This window comes from Bos javanicus, chromosome 1 (genome assembly GCF_032452875.1).
Source record: "Bos javanicus breed banteng chromosome 1, ARS-OSU_banteng_1.0, whole genome shotgun sequence".
Classification (NCBI taxonomy): Eukaryota; Metazoa; Chordata; class Mammalia; order Artiodactyla; family Bovidae; genus Bos; species Bos javanicus.
The window spans coordinates 8,693,284-8,710,278 of NC_083868.1; the positions used below are offsets into that span (position 1 = coordinate 8,693,284).

At 37.7% G+C, this 16,995-nt stretch overlaps 1 long non-coding RNA gene across 1 annotated transcript in view; it reads right to left on the reverse strand.

Annotated features, from left to right (window-relative positions):
- Window positions 1–5,684: 5,684 nt before the first annotated feature.
- LOC133251118 (uncharacterized) overlaps window positions 5,685–16,995 on the reverse strand; it is a 116,656-nt gene continuing 105,345 nt past the window's right edge. The window contains exon 3 of the long non-coding RNA XR_009737532.1: window positions 5,685–6,514. This is a non-coding gene — a long non-coding RNA (uncharacterized LOC133251118). The remainder of the gene's footprint in view (window positions 6,515–16,995) is intronic.

Here is a 16,995-nt window from a genome sequence, read left to right on the forward strand (position 1 = left end):
GGGCAGGAGGCAAGGGGATGACAGAGGATGAGATGGCTGGATGGCATGGCTGACTCGATGGGAGTGAGTCTGAGTGAACTCCGGGAGTTGGTGATGGACAGGGAGGCCTGGCGTGCTGTGATTCATGGGGTTGCAAAGAGTCGGACATGACTGAGCGACTGGACTGAACATAGTTATCTAATATTCTCAAAGGTAAGGTGTCAAAACCTTTCAATCACTATGCAAATTGTTGGAAACAATGTCAATGGAATAAACATGCCATCCTAAGTATTTCCTTTAACCATATGCAACCTATAATTTGAAATTCCCTCATGCTAGCTACAGAGAAGGCAATGGCACCCCACTCCAGTACTCCTGCCTGGAAAATCTCATGGACGGAGAGGCTGGTAGGCTGCATTCCATGCGTTGCTGAGGGTCAGACACAACTGAGCGACTTCACTTTCACTTTTTACTTTCATGCATTGGAGAAGGAAATGGCAACCCACTCCAGTGTTCTTGCCTGGAGAATCCCAGAGATGAGGGAGCCTGGTAGGCTGTCGTCTATGCGGTCACACAGAGTCGGACACGACTGAAGTGACTTAGCAGCAGCAGCAGCAGCATGCTAGCTATTTGTCAGTTTCAAGTATTTGCGCCTGAAAAGATACTGGTTACATTATAAAAAGTTTGTTAAAGTCACTCAGTAGTGCCCAACTCTTTGGGATCCCATGATCTATACAGTCCATGGAATTCTCCAGACCAGAATACTGGAGTGGGCAGCCTTTTCCTTCTCCAGGGGGTCTTCCAAACTCAGGGATAAAACCCAAGTCTCCCTCATTGCAGGAAGATTCTTTTACCAGCTGAATCACCAGGGAATCCAGGGTTACATTATAAATGTAATGAAAATGTAGCTATGCAAATCACACTGTCAAAGGCAGAGTCTTTTCTGTTGTGGTTTATACCAGCATATCCATTTCCTTGGCCAGCCAATATTTTTTAGCATCAGGCGATCAAATTTACATTTGTAACTAAGAGAGAAAATGTTTTGATCTCTTAACATTAAAAGGATTCTAGTTTGTAATTGAAAAGAACATTAAGTGAACTCCAACAGAGGGTATTATAATAGTTTTTTCATACATGTTTTTTTTTTGCTGTTCATATGGGTATATCGTTACCATCTTTCTTTCCATATATATGCGTTAGTTTATACTGTATTTTTTTTCCTTCTCGCTGTATAATAGGCTCCAGTTTATTTTTAAACTGATTACATAATTGTATTCTTTTTTGCAAATGGCTGAGTGAATACTCCATTGTGTATACACTGCTTTCTTATCCCATCCTGGACATTCCTTCCTCCTGGCTCTCCACACTGTTCAACCGTGTGGCTCGTACTAGTTTGCACCAGCACCCAGCATCCAGTATCGCGCCATTCGAACCTGGTGATGAACTATGGTACAGAGGTTCTAGTTTCATTCTTTTACAGGTGACAGTGATTCCAGATTTCCCAGCACCACTTGTAAAGAGATTGCATACAAATTGTGAAATTGTTCTAGCTCTGTGAAGAATACTGTGGTAGCTTGATAGGGATTGCATTGAATCTATAAATTGCTTTGGGTAGTATACTCATTTTCACCAAATGGGTATATCTTTCATTTTCTCCTTTGCTTTTTGCTTCCCTTCATTTCACAGCTACTTGTAAGGCCTATTCAGACAGCCATTTTGCTTTTTTGCATTTCTTTTTCTTGGTGATGGTCTTGATTCCTGTCTCCTGTACAATGTCACGAACCTCCGTCCATAGTTCATCAGGTATTCTGTCTATCAGATCTAGTCCCTTAAATCTATTTCTCACTTCCACTGTATAGTCATAAGGGATTTGATTTAGGTCATACCTGAACGGTCAAGCAAAGGAGAAAAGGAAAGATATAAGCATCTGAATGCAGAGTTCCAAAGGTCAGCAAGGAGAGATAAGAAAGCCTTCTTCAGTGATCAATGCAAAGAAATAGATGAAAACAATAGAATGGGAAAGACTAGAGACCGCTTCAAGAAAATTAGAGATACCAAGGGAATATTTCATGCAAAGATGGGCTCAATAAGTGACAGAAATGGTAGGGACCTAACAGAAGCAGAAGATATTAAGAAGAGGTGGCAAGAATACACAGAAGAACTGTACAAAAAAGATCTTCATGACCCAGATAATCACCATGGTGTGATCACTCACCTAGAGAGAGATATCCTGGAATACAAAGTCAAGTAGGCCTTAGGAAGCATCACTAAGAACACAGCTAGTGTAGGCATTGGAATTACAGTTGAGCTATTTCAAATCCTAGAAAATGATGCTGTGAAAGTGCTGCACTCAATATGCCAGCAAATTTGGAAAACTCAGCAGTGGCCACAGGACTGGAAAAGGTCAATTTTCATTCCAATCCCAAAGAAAGGCAATGCCAAAGAATGCTCAAACTACCACACAATTGCACTCATCTCACACGCTAGTAAAGGAATGCTCAAAATTCTCCAAACCAGGCCTCAGGAATATGTGAACCGTGAACTTCCAGATGTTCAAGTTGGTTTTAGAAAAGGCAGAGGAACCAGAGATCAAATTGCCAACATCTGCTGGATCATGGCAAAAGCAAGAGAGTTCCAGAAAAACATCTATTTCTGCTTTATTGACTATGCCAAAGCCTTCGACTGTGTCGATCACAATAAAGTGTGGAAAATTCTGAAAGAGATGGGAATACCAGACCACCTGACCTGCCTCTTGAGTAATCTGTATGCAGGTCAGGAAGCAACAGTTAGAACTGGACATGGAACAACAGACTGGTTACAAATAGGAAAAGGAGTACATCAAGGCTGTATATTGTCACCCTGCATATTTAACTTATATTCAGAGCACATCTTCAGAAACACTGGGCTGGCTGAAGCACAAGCTAGAATCAAGATTGCCAGGAGAAATATCAATAACCTCAGATATGCAGATGACACCACCCTTATGGCAGAAAGTGAAGAAGAACTAAAGAGCCTCTTGATAAAAGTGAAAGAGGAGAGTGAAAAAGTTGGCTTTAAGCTCAACATTCAGAAACTAAGATCATGGCATCCGGTCCCATCACTTCATGGGAAATAGATGGGGAAACAGTGGAAATAGTGGCTGACATTATTTATTTATTTATTTTTTGGCTCCAAAATCACTGCAGATGGTGATTGCAGCCATAAAATTAAAAGACTCTTATTCCTTGGAAGGAATGTTATGACCAACCTAGACAGCATATTGAAAAGCAGAGACATTAATTTGCCAACAAAGGTCCGTTTAGTCAAGGCTACGGTTTTTCCAGTGGTCATGTATGGATGTGAAAGTTGGACTCTAAAGAAAACTGAGCACGGAAGAGTTCATGCTTTTGATTTGTGGGGTTGGAGAAGACTCTTGAGAGTCCCTTGGACTGCAAGGAAATCCAACCAATCCATCCTAAAGGAGATCAGTTCTGGTGTTCATTGGATGGACTGATGTTAAAGCTAAAACTTCAATCCTTTGGGCATCTGATGTGAAGCACTGATTCATTTGAAAATACCCTGATGCTGGGAAGGATTGAGGGAAGAGGGAGTAGGGCATGACAGAGGATGAGATGGCTGGATGGCATCACGGACTCAATGGACATGGCTCTGGGTGGACTCTGGGAGTTGGTGATGGACAGGGAGGCCTGGCATGCTGTGGTCCATGAGGTAGCAAAGAGTCAGACATGACTGAGTGACTGATACATTTTAAAGGGAAAAGGAATGAACTATTGTGGCTTGATGACCTGTTTTTACACTGTTCTTATGCTCACAAGTGACTCTTTCATAGTACTGTATATAATTATTTGATTTTTTCTAGGACTAAGAAGACCTTGAAAAATATGATTCTATCATTTTAATATTGTTGCAGTCCATATGCTGGTTGGGAAAGAATTTCCAGACATGAGGCAGAATGAGAGGAGAATAAAGTTTAGGTTAGAGTGAGAGAACAGTAGACAGGCTCAAGGGAGAGCCAAAGGCTTTCTCAGGCTTGCAACCGATTTTTATAGCCTCAAGGCAGAGAAAATTCCTAATAATGGTGGCATTAGGTGATGGGTTAGGATGCTACAGGGTGGAGAGTAGGGTGGGTATTTTATATAAGGGAATAGGCCGATTTAGATCCAGAGGCTCATGGCAACAGTTGCTATGGGGCTTGGTCAGTTTCAGAGATTTTTATCCTATGAACTTGGTACAGGGCTCCACACCTATGACCTTGGTATAAGGCTCCACAAATATTTGTGTCTATATGTGAATAAATGAGGCTGAAGCTTTGAGTAAGTATGTAAAGTATTTTACTTTTGTGTTATATATTACAATACGTATCAAAATAGATTTCTATAATCAAACATTTCTTGGAGAAAATATTGTCATGGTGTTGGAGAAGACTCTTGAGAGTCCCTTGGACAGCAAGGAGATCCAACCAGTCCATCCTAAAGGAGATCAGTCCTGAATATTCATTGGTAAGGCTGATGCGAGATGCTGATGCTGAAGCTGAAACTCCAGTACTTTGGCCACCTGATGCAGAGAAATGACTATTTGAAAAGACCCTGATGCTGGAAATGATTGAAGGCGGGAGGAGGAGGGGATGGCAGAGGATGAGATGGTTGGATGGCATCACCGACTCAATGGACATGAGGCTGTGTAAACCCCGGGAATAGGTGATGGACAGGAAAGCCTGGCATACTGCAGTCCATGGGGTCGCAAAGAGTCAGACATGACTGAGCAACTCAACTGAATTGACTGAATTCAGAGGATAGAAGTACCAGTAAAAGAGATACTCTCAAGTAATTGCTGAAAAATGTTAATACTCATACATACTGAAAAGAATAAGTAGGCTTTTTAATGGAATAGGATTCTTAATATTCTACATAGTTTTGTATTTTCATTAGATCTTCTACTTTAATACTTTTTGGATTAATTTTCTTTCTCCCAGGTCTCTGCTCTAGTAAGTGTAATGAGAAAAAATGCAAGCCTGTGGCAAAAATGGACTCTGGGAAATTATAGAAATGCTGGCATGCCTTCATTTCTTACGAAGGATAGTGTCCTCAAATGATCAAGTAAGCCACGTAGAAGCAGAAAAAAAAAATGTTTATTGGAATGTCAAATATAAAATGCTTTACAGAAACAGCAAATGTAATCCCAGTTTAGTTCCAGTGTACTATATCTCAGTTCCAAAAGGTTTTCTCTTATGAATAAAGAAATAGTACTTTAGATATGTTGTAGAAATAAAATCTCCAGTAACTAGTGACTTTGCAATGGCCAGGGTAGTAAACAGTAGAGTCTATTTTTCTCTATGTATTTTTCCATACTGAAATAGTTTATTTTTTCTTTATTTAGTGAAGGAAGTAAAAGAAGCAATATAATGCAAATTCAGGAAAACAGAGCTTGCTGAAGAGATCAGATTTGCATAAAATTAAAATAAAGTGTTGACTGATATTTGTGCAATGGTTTAATATAAATTGTCATTCTTGTGACTATATGAAGATGAGTAATTTTTTAAAATAAAAAGATAATTTTATATCAGAGCATTAGATTCTTGTCTGCTTGTGGGTTCTATAATTTTACTTCAATTTTAATTTGACTGAGAGAATAAAATATAACCCTTTATAGCAGGTTGTATGCGTGTGCATGCATGCTCAGTCATGTCTGAATCTTTGTGACACCAGGCTCCTCTGTTCATGGAATTTTCCAGGCATTAATACTGGAGCAGATTGCCCTTTCCTTCTCTAGGGGATCTTCCTGACCCAGGAATCAAACCCTTGTTTCTTGCATCTCCTGCATCGGCAGGGGTTCTTTACCAGCTGAGGCACCAGGATTAAGACTAATTAAATCAAATGTGGAATCAAAAGTTGTTTTTATTTTGGGGTATTAAGAAGGAAATGAAAATTATGCTAAATAGCTGAAAATTGTCCTAACTGATTAGCCCAAAGTTTTCATTCAGCTCTTACTTTGCTATGTGTACATTCACTCTCCTGAATAACCGGATGCTTCTGAAACACGAAGCCAAGGATGGCTAGTACGTTAGGCTAGAGAGTGTGCATCTAACACCAAGACAGTTTCCCTTGAGGACTGTTGTTTCCCTGTTTATTCTTAAATATTGTGTTTACATGTATAAGAAAGCAGAATCTCTCAAGAGCCACCCGCCATCACATCTAGTTCTTGTCCAGTGTTACTTAGCAGCTTTGGAGAGACTTTGAGACATTGTCTTTTTAAAACTATCACCTCAGTTCAGTTCAGTTGCTCAGTTGTGTCTGACTGCGACTCCTGGACTGTCACACGCCAGGCCTCCTTGTCCATCACCAACTCCCGGAGTTTACTCAAACTCATGTCCATTGAGTCAGAGCTGCCTAGGTGTCACCTATAACTGGTAAAATAATAAATATCAGTATTTTTACTGCCTAATGATTTACTCCATTTCTCTTCTTTCTTTCCTTCTTTCTTTTTCTCTTCCTTCCTTCCTTTTTTCTTTCTTCTTTTTTCTTCTTTGCAAGGCTGTCTGAAAAGCAAAATATAGACAAGCAAACAAATATTTTGTGATATCATTGAGTCTGCTTTGGAGTCATGAAAAAATTAATACCATTATAAATCATTATACATAGCAAATCAAACATGTGGCTATACAGTTGTGTTACAGTGAAATCAATAAAGCATTTTGAATTTTTATGGACTTTTCAAATCTTTGGAACTAAAACTGAAACAGGAGACAATATTATTAAATGACATATATTTACACCATTATTTTATAGCATCACAAAATTTAACTTCCTCAAATAAAGGTTGATAGTAAATGTAGTCTGCATTTTAGTTCATGACATTAGCAGTGAATTAAATTATTTCTACACATGATAAAATGGTTGAATAATTTATAACGAAAAAATAAAAACACCTGATTTCTACCCTTTATAACACTACATGGCACCTCCATAAAATAATTTAAATAGTAAGTTTTAGGAAGCTAATCTGGTAGGAATTTTTCTCTTTCTTCCTTTTATAAGAATACTTGAGTCTAGTTTCTTTACTGTCTTATTTTGCTTTTACTTTTCTCTCTAAAATCACAAATAGCCTCTATATTGTGTCGTTTATGCAAAAAAAAAAAAAAAAAGAGTGAAGCATACACTTCCCTTGGAGTGGGAAAATGAACTTTTCTTCCTCTTAGAGAATACTGTAATATCCAAATTTAATAGTTTCTCCAAGAAACCTTTTGTTTCTCAATGTAAAAGAAAGAATGTGTCTATGTCAAGATGTCTTTAATAATCAGGACCTGCTTCTTGCTCTCTTTATGTGTACTAGAGTCAAGGGTTCATGAGGTTTGATCATAGCACGCCTCATGTTTTCCTGGGGGACCAAAGTCATGAAAAGGAAAATCTATGTTTAAAGTAAGTTTGAAAATATCTTGTCTTTTTTCTATCAATCAGAGCTAATATGGAAACTCATATAGACTTTAGTTGACTTACACACACTCCAAGGAAGAATATCATATTTCACTTTATTTTCCTTTTGAAAACTCATGTGTACATTCCTAAATATACCTATTATGCAAAGCAACCACTGAAAAATTTAGCAAAGGGATTAAAATAGGGAAAAAAATCACTGCAAGAATTACAGTAATAAAAATTAAACAGTATTGAAGTTATTTGCTAATTAAACATTAAACTTATCTCAGATTTCCCCATGTAGTATATGAATTAACTTCAATGAAATCTTTAAGATGTATAAGAGTTGCCCATGTTCCTAAAACTTATCTGATGGCCTTAGCCTCATAGGAAAGTGCAAGACACAATAGCAGTGTCAATCACACCTAGATCAAGGGAGAGTCAACTAACAGTTGATGTATTGCCTAAGATGCTACTCCATGAAGACAGCAACATTTCTACTTAACATATCTGACTAGAGAAAATTTTTAAACTTTTTGGAAATTCCAAATATCTAGCTCTATTTGTGCATGTTCTTTAGGCTTCAAAATCTGGAGATGGAGTATCCTCTTTGAAATCATGTGGTATTAAACCACATAATAGGGACTCTGCCTTTGTAGGTATAACCCCAATAGGGACTCTACATTTTTTCTGCTGAAACACTTTGTTTAAGGCCCTGGTTATCCCCACTCACCTCCCGACCATTTAGGAGTGGAGTTAACAGCAGCACAGTGCAAGTATAGACACGGTTGTTCTGAGCTTGTTAAACGGGCTATCCAGACGGACCTTCTTCCTGTTTACTCCAGTTTTAGGCTTTGTTCCTAAATAAAACCACAATTAGGGGGAAAAATCCTCTCCTTGTCTTTGAAGAGGTTGAGGGTGTCAAAAGCTTTTGGGTATAAAAGCCAGTGGATTTCAGTGCCTTATTTAGTACCCATACATTCCTGCCACTCACTCACACTCCTTCATCATATGCGGTTCCCTTAACTTACCCATACCTGGATGCTTTCTGCTCATGTAGCCCTCATCAGATTTCAGTTTATTGTGAAAATTTATAGACAGAACACTGTGTTGTGCTACTTGTGGCAATCCCTCAAGCTAAATTCTTAAAGTTTTTTGTAAATCTTATTTTTCTATTATTTCAGATGCTCTGTTGTGAAGTGATAACTTTATAAAAATGCTACTTATAATATATAACATACTATATATGATATACACTGTATTTTAAGATATACTATATCATATGTAATAAAATAATAATTGCTACCATTGATTGGATATATACATATACATCGGAGAAGGCAATGGCACCCCATTCCAGTACTTTCGCCTGGAAAATCCCATGGACGGAGGAGCCTGGTAGGCTGCAGTCCATGAGGTCACTAAGAGTCAGACACGACTGAGCGACTTCACTTTCACTTTTCACTTTCATGCATTGGAGAAGGAAATGGCAACCCACTCCAGTGTTCTTGCCTGGAGAATCCCAGGGATGGCGGAGCCTGGTGGGCTGCCATCTATGGGGTCGCACAGAGTCGGACATGACTGAAGTGACTTAGCAGCAGCAGCATACATATACATTTAGATACATATATACACATATGTATGCATATATATATGTATGTGAAGATACCCTGAATATTCATTGGAAGGACTCATGCTGAAGCAGAAGCTCTAATACTTTGGCCACCTGACACAAAGAGCCAACTTATTGGAAAAAATTTGTGTCAATGGACATGAATCTTAGCAAATTCTGGGAGATAGTGATGGACAGGGGAGCCTGGAGTGCTGCAGTTCATGGACTGCAAAGAGTTGGATGTGACAGCATCTGAATATCAACAAAAATATATTCATATATGCCATGTACTTTTAAAGATATGTAGGCACTCTTTAATTAATCTTCAGAGCAACTGTATGAAGAAATTGTTGTCTGCAGGCAGTGCTCCATGCATAATGGATGACTAGTGAATGTTTATAGCCATGGTAGATGCTATGATATGCTTTCCAGTTCTTTTTCTGAAGGACTTACTCCCCCAGCTGAGAATGTTGTCCAGTGGAAAAGCCTCAAGTGTCAGCTTTCTCAAGAAATTGTCCTTGAGTAATGAATACTCTCTTGTCAAGACCACTCAAATCTTGGGGCCAGACCTGGTGCAATGAGTGGGTTGATGTAGTAGCATAAGGACCCAAACATAACAACTCCAAAGGGTCATTCCCATGTCGGAGCTCCCCATGGGATTGGTTGGAGTTCTTGTTCCTCCCTTTGCCCTATCTCACTTTCTTTCCTCCCACCTTTGGTAGAGGTCCAGAGAGCATATCTCAGTAAATGTCCAGCAAGCTCATCTCTGACTTAAAATCAGCTTGGTCACTGCAACAGTGATCATGCAATTTATTGTCCAATCTAAGTCTGTTTTGTGAATGAAAGTGAAAATGTTAGCTGCTCAGTCGTGTCCAACTTTTTGTGACCCCATGGACTGTAGCCCACCAGGCTCCTCTGACTATAGAATTTCCCAGGCAAGAATATTAGAGTGGGTTGTCATTTTTCTTCTCCAGGGCATCTTCCTGACCTAGGGATGGGACTTGGATCTCCTGCATTGCAGGTGGATTCTTTAGTGAAAGAGTATGCTAATCAGATGGAATGCAGGTACATCAAGCATAGACTAAAACCGTCCAAGTGAACTGAGACTTAAAGTCACTCTAGGTTTGGGATAAAATAACCATGCGCTCAATACCATCTGAGTAATTGTAGACTGTTGGGCTGATTATTAACATCTCTAAATCTCACTCTCCTCATGAAACAAATGATACCTGTTACAGTGGTGAATGCAAGATTTGATTAATATAAAGTAAGTGAAACACTGGTGTAATGCATGGGGCATAATACACAGTACCTCTTGTGATCATTATATCCAATCTACAGATGAAAATGTGAAAATCAGAGAGACTAAATAAATCTAAATGTTACCCATCTTGTTAAGTGGGATAGTCAGAATTCAAATTCAGTTTCCTGACTCCAAAACACATCCTAATAACCAAGTTACTCAGTTATCTTTTTTAATGTACTTTTTTGATCATTATAAGAGTTCATTCTTTGAAACCTCATAAACTACTTCTCAGTGATCTAATGCATCGAGTACTCTTTTGACTGCAAGTGAAAAAAGCAAAACAACAAAAACAAACCTTAAATAACCAAAAGAGGAATGTGTTTACTCTAGTAGAAGAAAAGTTCAGGGAGAGTTCTGTGTTCAATTCTCATTTCTTCCATGTACATGACAATTGCACGTTTCTCCTTTCATATCTGGGATGCTTTTTTTCAGTTCTGGCTTTATTTGCACTCACACTTTCCCACATGTTTGGAAAGACAGCTACTAACAGCTTCAGGCCAGTGTAGCATGTAATTCCTGAGTTGAGAAAAGGAAAATCCTTTCCTAATCCCTTACAAGACTGTTTTGGTCCCCTTTGGCATCTATGCCCATCAGAATTTTATATTTTCCATTCTCTCTTTAAATCTCCACTATTTCTTCCCCTTCTTCAGCTGATGACCTAATTATTTATTTCACTGAGAAAACTAAAGCAAAAGAGAAAATGTCCTGATGGTTCCACCATCAAACTTGTCAGCGTATCTACAACTGAAATCGTGTATCTTGCTTTCCTTTCTTTGAGAGTGGTTGGTCTGTTCATGCTCCTACCAAGGACCAAACCACATCCCATCCTCTTACTAGAGAACTTTTCTTGAAGATTATCCTTTCTGGCTTCTCCTGCTACTGAATCATCCCCGCCAGCATTTGTATTATAGGAAGTACTATGATTCAAACATCTCTTTTAATTCAATAAGTGAAAGAAAATTGATGCTTACTGTTAGCCTTAAAGATTGATTCAGAATGTGAAAATAGCTTTTATACTGAGTTTGAGTCTACTGAAATACTGTTTCAAAGATATAACTGTCCAAAGATGCATTTCATTGCTCCTCATTTTTTTTTTTCTCTTCCTTCCTCTAAATGAAAATACCTGCTACTGCCCTATTTTCTATTCCCCAGATCTTCATTTTTCACTGATTGAGAGTGAACAGCAATGATAATTAAACAATTGGGTGAAAACCAACTCCTCTGATTGTGCTAGCTATTTATTAGGTAACACCTCCTACTCAAGTTACTGAGAAGCAACCTACTTTAAAACTGTTGTTTAGTTGCTAAGTCTTGTCTGTATCTTTGCAATACCATGGACAGTAGCTTACCAGGCTCCTCTGCCATGGGATTTTCTAGTCAAGAATACTGGAATGGGGTGCCAGGGTATCTTCCTGACCCAGTGATTGAACCCATGTCTCTTGCATTGGGAGGTGGAGTCTTTAACACTGAACTCCCTGGGAAGCCCACTTTAAAACCACTGACTCCAAAAGAAGTTTAAGTAATAATTATGAAGAGATGATTTTAGCTAATACCTGTGAGTCTATGAAATAATGTGTCCAAGCAAGGTTCTAGACCCTTATGTTTTACCAGATTTGAGACATGGTCAGTGTAGAGAAGCTGGGGGTAGTTAGAGATATCTGCTGTGGAAAGTGAATTGAATATAGAAGCTTTTTCTTGAGTACACATAATCACGACATAAAATGATGATGGTGCAGGATGAATAGCTCATATGATGAAGTTTAACCTATAATTTATACTTTATTAAGATGGAGAAGGTATCAGTGAAGAAATGGTTGGTTTTCAAAGAGAAGATAATGCTCTATGCTAATATTAATAACAAATGATATTATACTTTAGAGTATGCAAAGTTCACTCATGTTGGTTACCTACTCAAAATTGACACAACCTTGTGAGGAGAAATTTGATATAAAGGTGTAGAAATTAGGAACAAGTGAAGTAAAGCAACTTTATTAAAGTCATCCAATATATGAAACAAATCTATGTTATGAGTGAAAAAAATGTACGAGACTTTAGATGTAGGGTCCCATCATGATAGCATGCTGTGATTAATCTAGATGTGACTATTAATGAAACTGGATATAAAGCCTGGCTCTCTTCAGAGTTTCAGGTAAGAAAATTTAGTATTTTAATTTTTTTTTTTTGTAAATAGCAAAATTTTACTGATACATATAGCATTACTGGGAAGCCTGGTATGCTGCAGTCCATGGGATTGCAAAGAGTTGGACACAGCTGAGCAATTGAACAAAAACAGCAGTATTATTATGGGTAAAAATACAGGAATGGGAGAATGTAGTCCTATACACAAAAGCAAATTATGTTTGAATTACTGAGTAGAATTTGAGTGTGACTCATTCACCATATGTCATTTTGCATCTATTATGCATGAAGATTGTTCTCAGGTGTGGGGATCTGGGGCTGAGTAAAATTTGCAACTACTGTCTACATGGGGCTTATCATTAATGTTTATCAAATGAATGATGTCTATTTAAGTAGCTTTTACTGGCATAAATGGAATCAATATTTTCACTCTGATTATTAATAGTCATCATGATAATGCTTGTGGTAGCAAGAATTTCATATATTGTGGGTTTAGTGGCAAAGAATTTCTATTTGGGTAAAATCATAGCATAAAGAGTCATTTGCTGATTCCTGTGATTAAAGTTGAAAATTCTATTATATTATTTGATTAAGGAGAAAGGGAGAAATAGCTAGCTTGCTCTTACAAGATAACAAGTACCTAAATTGACCCTTATTGCCAACATCTGTTGAATCATCAAAAATCAAGAGTTCCAGAAAAACATCTACTTCTGCTTTATTGACTATGCCAAAGCCTTTGACTGTGTGGATGACAACAAACTGTGGAAAATTCTTCAAGAGATGGGAATACCAGACCACCTGATCTGCCTCTCAATAAATCTGTATGCAGGTCAGGAAGCAGTAGTTAGAACTGGATATGGAACAACAGACTGGTTCCAAATAGGAAAAGGAGTATGTCAAGGCTGTATATTGTCACCCTGTTTATTTAACTTCTATGCAGAGTATATCATGAGAAACGCTGGGCTAAAGGAAGCACAAGCTGGAATCAAGATTGCTGGGACAAATATCAATAGCCTTAGATATGCAGATGATACCACCCTTATGGCAAAAAATGAAGAAGAATTAAATAGCCTCTTGAAAGTGAAAGAGAAGAGTGAAAAAGTTGTCTTAAGGCTCAACATTCAGAAAACTAAGATCATGTTATCCGATCCCATCACTTCATGGAAAATAGATGGGGAAACAGTAGCTGACTTTATTTTTTTGAGCTCCAAAATCACTGCAGATTGTAACTGTAGCCATGAAATTAAAAGATGCTTGCTCCTTGGCAGAAAAGTTATGACCAACCTAGCCAGACTGTTAAAAAGCAGAGATATTACTTTGCCAACAAAGGTCCATCTAGTCAAGGCTATGGTTTTTCCAGTAGTCATATATGGTTGTGAGAGTTGGACTATAAAGAAAGCTAAACGCTGAAGAATTGATGCTTTTGAACTGTGGTGTTGAAGAAGACTCTTGAGAGTCCCTTGGACTGCAAGGAGATCCAACCAGTCCATCCTAAAAGAAATTAGTCCTGAATATTCATTGAAAGGACCGATGCTAAAGCTGAAACTCCCATCTTTGGCCACCTGATGTGAAGAAATTACTCATTTGAAAAGACCCTGATGCTGGGAAAGATTGAAGGCAGGAGGAGAAGGGGACGCCAGAGGATGAGATGGTTGGATGGCATCAGTGACTCAATGGACATGAGTTTGAGTAAACTCTGGGAGTTGGTGATGGACAGGGAGCCCTGGCATGTTGCAGTCCACGGGATTGCAAAGAATTGGACATGATTGAGTGACTGAACTGAACTAAACTGAAGTTGACCCTAGATTAAGAGTGGTGAAATATCAAATATGATGGTACTTAGGGGAAAAAAATGAAACAGATACTCATCTGCACTGATTACTTTCTTCTTATTGTTGTTGCTGTTGTTAGTTGCTAAGTTGTGTCTTACTCTGTGGTGATCCCATGGACTGTAGCCTGCCAGGCTCTTTTGTCCATGGGATTTCTCAGGCAAGAATACTGGAGTGGGTTGCCATTTCCTTAGGGAATTAAATATGAATTGGTTTTCCATGAAAATAATTTGCTTTACTTTCTTGACAATATGTGAAAGGAAATAAAGATATTAGTAAAATGATTTTATCAAGTTAAAACATATATAAACACAGAATCCACCTTATGAGAATATGAGTACTGCCTTTTCAGCATGAGAGGCTGAAATTTCAGAAATTATACCATTAAAAAGCAACTTGAAGGAAATATGGTGTGGTGTAGCCAAACCAAACAAAAACCCTTAAATAAAAACCAAAAACCTATAGTTTGAGAGAAAGGAAAGAATCTTTTTTCAGCTCCACAGAATAATGTGTGGCCACAGTATATTGTATGTAGGAGGTTTACATCTAATTACTCATATGCTTGTAAGTCAGTCCATGAGTGTTAAATCTCTGAAAGGAGAGAATCATGAGAGTCAGATAATTCTAAAGTATCAGAGAATTTACAGGAAAGATGTGTTGAAGGAAAATCATAAGGAAATAAACTGTATGCAATTGTTTACAGCTAAATTGGGTTATGAATATTGAAGAGTATTTCCTAAGATGCCAAGTTTAAGACTGAGTCTTGATTATAAATTAGACTTAAATCATATATATGTATATGTGCTTGGTTGTATCCAACTCTTTGTGACCCATAAACTGTAGCTCTCCAGGCTTCTCTGTCCATGGAATTTTCCAGACAAAAATACTGTAGTGAGTTGCCATTTGCTACTCCAGGTGTTCTTCCGGACCCAGGGATTGAATTCTCCTCTCTTGCATCTCCTGCATTGGCAGGTGGACTGTTTACCGCTATGCCACCTGGGAAACCTATATATATATATAATTTTATCTTATACATAATACTTATTTTCAAGTCAATGAAAATATTTTCATTTCATAATAAATTTCTTATAAAATGAAAGGGAAGTGATATTAGTGAAAATGGTAAAGAGAGGGCATCTGAAAATGATTTCCTTGGTAAAAACAATGAAAAAACTGGCAAAAATAATCAGAACTGACTTTTATAGAACTGTGAAAATGAATCAAATGCTTTCAGGAGTCTAGACAGGGTTTATTATTATTATTTTTTAGTTTATAAAGGTTTAATTTGGGGGAGAAACAGTGAGATTTTTTTATGTTTTTAACGTGCCTTATTCCTATTCTTCTGTCTATCGTGCCCTGGTAGCCCTAAAAACAAATATCTCTCAATCACTGGACACTAACGGTCAGGCAGCCACCAGTCTTATTCCCAGAGAATTATCACTTTTTGACATGGTGACTACTCACTGGCAGAGCTGACTTACTCCTTTCTTTCTGTGACATAACTTGGGCCTTGTCCCACATGTGAAGCCTTTTCCCCCGGACATTTGTTGAAAATATTAAGAGGCAATTTTAAAATTTCATGGTAGCCAGAGGTGGCAGATAACAGCAATAATAACAAAATAATAATAGACAGTCATGAAGTTTAAAAGAAAAAGTTATTGAATGAGAAGTGCATTGGGATTTTGAAAAGTCCTAACATGTTACTGGGAATCAAATAAAGTAAGCTCACTCACAGGTGTGTGGTGGTGCCCATTCCAAGCTCAGTGCCTGTGTTTAAGAAAGGTGTGAGAAGACTAGCTCTCACCGCTGGCTGACCTGGAGGCTCTGGGACAGCTGGAAGTGAAGGACAAGACATTTTCAGCTGCCAGGCTGGGTGTTGGAAGTGTGACTCAAAATGGGCACAGAGCGTCTCAGCAAAAACTGGCAGAATGATTGGATCCAAGCACTTAATGAAATCTCCGTCCAGTTATTCACTGACCACTAATCTAATAGAGCAGAGACGTCAGTGTCCAAACATGGCAAAGAATAAAGCTTTTGGAGAATTGATTCAAGAAAGATACTACACAAACATCCTACAATAACAACAAACTGCAAACCCATCAGACTCTAGGTCTTGGGAAAGATATAATTTTCAGGGCTCGGAAATTTTATTATTTAAAATGTTTTAACATTTTTTATTTAAATGCAACAAGCACATATAAGACATACAAAGAAAAAAAAAAGTATGGCCCATAAATAAGGGAAATAAAGCAATCAATAAAACTGTCCATGAGATACCTTAGATTTTGCTTATTAGACAAAGATTTAAAATTAGCTATAGAGAACTAAAATAAACCATGTCTAAAAGAACTAAAAAAATGAGATTAATATCTCACCAAGCAACTACCTATACACAGATAGAACTTATTAAAAAGGAACAGTGCAAGAGGGTTCCCTTTCCTCAAATCCTCTCCATAGTTTATACATTATAGATTTATAAATAGTTTATAGATTTATAAATAGTTTATAGATTACAGATTATAGTTTATAGATTATATAATGATGACCATTTTGACCATACCTCATTGTAGTTTTAATTTGCATTTCTCTAATATTGAGCCATGTTGAGTGTCTTTTCATGTGCTTTTTGACCATCTGTATGTCTTCTTTGGAGAAATGTCTGTTTAGATCTTCCTCCCATTTTTTGATTAACTTGGTTGCTTTTCTGTTATTGAGCTG